The following is a 6445-nucleotide window of genomic DNA, read 5'->3' as shown; positions in this document are numbered from 1 at the left end:
TAAGTTACGGACGTAATTCATATTAGAGAATATCATTAGAAACATGTTTCTGATACGTAAAGAAACAGAAAATATGGTCAATTACGTTTCCCTCGAAACGTAACCGACAATGCACTTTTGGTGTATAGGAACGTAACTTTTATGAGACCGGGATGGAATAAACATTACATAATGTGGAGTCTATCGTCATCTTTGTAAAAAGCAAAAAGTCTCAGTGTATCGGCTACTTCTTTGAACATGTATCGTGACTTGGTGACCACGAGGGTAAGGTATGGTCACATAGACCACAACGAATTTGACCGCGGGTTATTCCACAAGTATTCTTCTGCAGCAGTGAAGAGGGTTTCCTGTGTTTATTTTCCACTTCCCTTGCAAATGTAATGAAATTATGATGATTCGGATCTTTATCAGCTCTCCTGATAAAGTCCCTCGTCTTCAAGGCCCATTTATTGTGAGACTGTTCTTTTATCCATCTTAATCCATCTCTATGCTGACTTAAATGCTTATTAATAAATGGCATCTCCAATGAGACCACTAACATGTCTTTGAATTAGGTATGGTAACTCAGAAATATGCCTAGATTTATAGATCTGTATGTACACATGAGGGAGTGTGCTTTCATTTTCTGCAATAAGTGCATGTTTTTAGCGGAGTCGACAGAGCTGTGCAGACAAGTGCCTGAGCGCCTGGTTGCTCTCTCTTTTGACATGTCAGGTGCCATGTTTACGCAGCCTGTTGCCCAGCAACCCCTGCCAAACAGACTGGTGGATGAGGGATGTTGTAAAGCACCAGAAGTAGATGTTGTCATGAGGGCGTCTGTACAAGTGTGTGCGTTTGCGTGTGTGGTTCTGCAACCAGGTACTACTGCTGCCCCTCCATGGGGCTTCACAAGTTGTTGCACCTTTCCCATTATTAACCCCCCACTGGCTAAGACAGCAGTGACTGGTTCTAGGAATAGCTCGATTAGATGCATAACACAGCAAGGGGCATCAAAAGGTCAAGGGGTTTGGTTATGTTTATATTTGCTCTCTTTGCATAATGTTCAGGAAAAAGTATTTTTAGGAATAAATAGAATCAGGGCTACTGCTGCCAACACACGTTCAGATCTTTGGGATTTTTTGGCCATTAACATTAAAATAAAGTACATTAAAATGAAGAAATGTAAGTCATTTTTCTGCATCGTGACTTAATGCATTTGGTGATCTTCAGGGGAAAAAACCCCCTCAATGCTTCATTGTAATTTCTAGATGTGACACTGCACACAATGTTTGTAATCATAAACATATATAACATCACTGTACTCACAATGGACAGTTTGAGAACAAAATCAAATTTCAAGTTTCAAGTTTCTCCTGCAGCAGATGTCGTCCTTTTTATTCCACATCATCTTCTTCATCAAAACCTGCCGCCTACGTTACCCACAATGCAACTCGACCTTCAATTTAAAATTATAATCCCTTACACAAAAAGGTAACACTACTGCCCAACACTGATAGTAGAGAAAGTCTGAGTCGGACACCTTGCCACCAGGTGATTGACCTCTGCTCTCTACACACATCACATCCTTGTTACTAAAGTGTCACAAACCAGACATCTGTGAAAACATGAGATCATTAGTGTACTGACAAATCTGACAGAGGACACGTCAGGTAGGTCAGCTGGAAAAATCTATCCTGTAGAGTTATATTTCCCCTTTATTGGCAAGGGCTTCTTTCTGCACTCACCAATTTGCACCAGCAATAACACACGAGACATCCATTGTGGAGGAGATCTCAATGCAATGAAGCAACATGTTGCATTTTAAGGAAAAGGGGCACAGCTCTTGCTCTGCTAAAGCAAGACCTGCAGCGAGTTCACTTCTGCTCTATGTGAGTTATTCTGTGAAAAGTGTAGAAATCACTAACTGACGGTGGATGTTGACCAGTTGAGGAGAAAGTAGATGACAAACTGCAATCCCGGGATGCCTGATCATCTTTCTACTTCTGAATAACATAATCTCAGCTATCTTAGATCGTGTATGTTGATATCTGTCGTAGAAGTACATTATCACAAGAGGGAATTGATAAGCTAAGCTCCTTTGATGAAAAATAACGGAAGAGATTCAACCTGACCTTAAAAAACATGTGATATTTCCCAGCTGAGGAGCTGGAACCCATCCTCTACGATAAAGAACAGGAGAGCATCTTACTTAAATGTCACAGCATTGGACAGACTAGCTCTCATATCAGCAGAGGAACTGCCATCTTTTTGTGAGATACTTTTTTGTATTAGTGCATATGAAACCGCAATGCAATTTACTGTGGTATCTCATTAAGCCCTATAATGTCTTGCTAATAATTAAACACTCACATTTGGTGGGAAACGATTCAGCAGAGGAGATCACAAACCCGGGATTCTGACAAACACAGTATGCTTTGACTATAATTGACTTTTCACTCTGCCCTGGAGTTACAGGAGAATAATGGGGCTGGAAATAGCTAGTTAACCTCCTGTCAGCTAATACATAAAAGGAAAACAAAAAAAAAACCTCCTGCAATATACCTACACCTTTTCCTCAGAGAGGAAACAGAGAGGTGTCAAGGTGGGAATTGTTACACTAAGTGATTTTATTAAGTGGAACACCCACTGAGAACTCAATCTGTCACGCAGAGATTGTTTGACGCAAATTATACATAATTCCCAGTGCATGACAAAACATCTATAACCCACACATACAGTATGCTTCAACAGGTTCACTGTGCCATAGAGTCAACAAATAACTGAACAGCACTGTAGATAGAAATACATTATTGTTGAGTACAAGGTGAAACAAGTAATTGACCAATAATGAAAAACTACAATAATGATTTGAGTATGCTGCGCTGAAAAATGGTTGTTAAAATGAAAGTGTTGTGCTAATGAATATGCTGAAAAAGGTGGTTGTAATATCACATGTTGTGTTTTTATGGTACTCTTCATTGATCTTGTTATGTTCCACTAAGAGTTAATATAGTATTTTGTTAAGAGTATTTTTTTAAAGGGTGATGTTTAGTAAGTATATATGGTGATCTATCGGTCACATGACTGATCAGTGGACTGTAAGGAAAACCAGAAACCGCCTCAAACATCCTGATGACGGCAAGATAGACAAACTTTTTGTTGGATTATGCAGCAAGTTTTCATTTTGAATAATGTAGTGAATAATCTAAGCACTTTTTCATGTAAAATTGTCAAACATAATTCCTTTTTTTTAATCTTACCAGGATTCAAAATCTCTTTTTGGAGAAGACCTGTCCAAGACGGCAGCATAAAAGCAACAACAGATTTAGAAACAAAACAGCAAAACGTTTTTTACACTTAATTCTATTTCATGTTCATTGAATATGAGTTGAAATGATGGTTGACTGCCCGGTTAGGCTACAGGCAAGAAAAGGAATCAACAATTTAGTTTAACGATTATTCATTTAAATGCAGTCGCTGCCAACCACATCGTACAGTTTTTTTCTGCATTATAAGATGATATATTCTGTTGTTATTCAGTAGGAGCTGAAATGATGAAAGGAGCACAGGACACATCAAAATCACTTTTCTCGTCAGGGGGTAGTATGACTCATCTTTTGAGCTGTGTAATGTCCTCCAAGGTTCTTGTTTCTCAAAGTCTGCCCCTAAGCCCTAACCGTACCACATTTTTTATTATTGTCACCATGACAACGAAGGTCTCCGAGCCAAAACCATGATCTTCCTCTGACCCTGACCCCATTGATTTTTGCCCAAACCTTAAACCACAGCGTTGTTACATCATGAAACTGATTCATTTTTCCTCAGCGATTTGAAACCGTTTCAGGTCGTTCTAGAGGGCAAAGACAAACTGTGTATTTTCATGTTTTGTTTGAAGGACTTTTTGAAAAGCCTTATTAAATGGGAATGTGCATTTTGAAAGACGAGGGCTTTGATTTTAACCGATCTCTGTAACCAAACTTGATGGAAGTGCAAGCCTAAATCAGTGGAGTGCCCCTTTAATTGATGAAAAGACTGGCAACTGTTTTGTTAAATGTTCAATTTACTGTACAGAAAACATTCTGCTGCTTTTATCTATTAGTGTAGAATTTATAGAGTTTTGGGGTTATATATATAGGTGATTATTATATATCATTTAAGATGCCAAACTCTCCTTGGTACTTCTGAAATGTGAGGATTTTTCTCAGTTTCTCACTATTGTTAATTGACAATATTTGGGTTTTGGTTGCAATTTTTAATTGTCACCTTGTCATTTTTCACAATTTGGGGGATTCTGTCGGCTAATTGATTAATCCAAAGTGATGACTTGATTAATTGTTAATTAAATGAATCATGAGGAGCATCTCTATTGTGATGTTATTCCATTTGTGCCTTTCAGTGAACAAGAGCCAGTTTTATATTTGCTGCATGTCAGTGTTGCAGTGATCATGTTGTTCCTCTCAGCATACAGCAGCAAAGGAAACATGTTGTCAAGCCCCTTGCCTCTTTCTCTCCCTGCACTGTCTCCCTCTGTCTCTCCCACTTCTTCTTTGCCCATGGCCTGAGGGAACAGTTGGCTTTCTGAATGCTCTTCCCCCTTTGTGAGCACACATTGATTGGCTCTCCGTTCCCCCAAAAGCAGAGCAGCATGGGGTGCCGGCAGCCAGCTTTCTGCTGGTGCTGCTCAAAACAAGTCTGACGGAAAAAAACAAAACAAGGAGAGGAAATCATCGGGAGGCTTCGCCACAAACCTGTCTAGGTATGTCTGGTCTCTTTCTGTCTGCCTCTCCTGCTGTAATGAGAATCAATGGGGTTTATCACATTTCCCTCATGTCTTTTTGTCAAATGGAGGGTAATAGGTGTCTCCTGTTTGCAGAGCCCTGTCCCTCCTCCTCCTCCTCAGTGCCCTGCTGATTTCCTCCATCCTATGGAATCCTATTTGTTGACCAGGCTTCCGGCTCCAATACAACACAGTTGTTTGCGAAGGTGCTTGGCGAAATAAAAAGCACAAAATCGGTTATCTGCGGTGATAGTTGAAGTCACATTTTTGTGTTTCAGCGAAAGAAAGTGAAGCAAAATGTTGCCAGCGCAGCTCTTGGACATCACATTAAGTAGACCCTTAGGAATGCTTGACTCCAACACCATCTCTCTCCATATTTTCAGAAATACCACCAAGCTGCATGAGCTCTCTGTCCAGCAGCAGAGTAAAGTGTGCATAGTGAACACATTTGGACTGGAAGAGGGCCAGCGGTTGGTTGGTTGCGGAGGATGTGGGCTGGTCTCTGGAGCCTGCCGGTTGTTCATTCATAAACCAGGTGGGAACTGTAAATGAAAACGCAGACATCTCCCTGCCCACACTTTTCAAAGATCACATTGTGCTGTTGTTGTTTTTTTCATGTAAGGAGCGGCAGGACGTGCAGGTCCGGCATCCACGATGTGATTAGTAGTTCTCTGATTTGTCTCCATGTGGCAAATATAATCTCAGGAGGAAGAAAAGTATTCGTGGAGAAATGCAAGAATATCGATATCATTGAAACTTGGGTCTTAAAGGTGTAACGTGCAAAATATGGCCAGCATTTTAGTTCAAACATGCAAAACATAAACTAAAACCATCGACAATGTGAAGAAGTTACAGTGTTTATGTTACGTCAAAGACATATTGTGTTGCAGAGATATCCACTGAGATGAGCATGCTAACCAGCTAGCCTTGGCCCATCCTGTCTCATTCTCCCCACCGCCGGGGGTTTGAAGCCGAGCATGCTGCAGCTCCGGGAGGTGGACCCTCAGCTAGCAGTTAGCTCGCATTAACCCCAGCTCCAAGGGTCTGTCCCTCTTTTAATAACTAATGACTGTAAATCTAGATTGTATGGACCCAGATTCACCTTCATGACAACCATCTGGTAAATGGAGGAAGAAATGGATGTTCACATCCTGCATCCAGCGCGTGATGAGGTTTAGACAAAACATATGTTTTGTTCAGGCTGGTGGGAGACTGTGGTTTATGTGAAAGACTCTCTCGTGTCGCCACGTTGATATTTTTAAAAAATCAAGAGGATAATCCTGTTGCAGCGGCCCCTTTCATTTTACTCATATAGTTTTTTTTTTTATTTGAATCAGTGCAGCTTGAAATCAGAAAAGTGTTGCGTAATATCCCTCCAGAAACTGAATTCAGAAAATGCTGACAATCCCGTACATCTTGCTGTGGTGTGACAGTGTTAACCGCAGCACCAGCACGGTCCTCGCACATCACAGATGTCACATCGTCTTTTTTTGAGAGAGAAAGTGTCACAACACTGTGATCACAGGTCTGACAGGGTGATCCCTCTCAAAACATCCCAGTGGAACACTATTGGGAAGATTTTACATCACGATGGTTAATCATTCTGTAGAAATAGTCGATGAGGACATTGTGGTTTTTTTTCTCCATATATCATTGGGTGAAAGATGCATCACATCCTTACAATTTGAA

This window comes from Pholis gunnellus (assembly GCF_910591455.1).
Source record: "Pholis gunnellus genome assembly, chromosome: 21".
Taxonomy (NCBI): Eukaryota; Metazoa; Chordata; class Actinopteri; order Perciformes; family Pholidae; genus Pholis; species Pholis gunnellus.
This window is presented reverse-complemented; position numbering follows the sequence as displayed.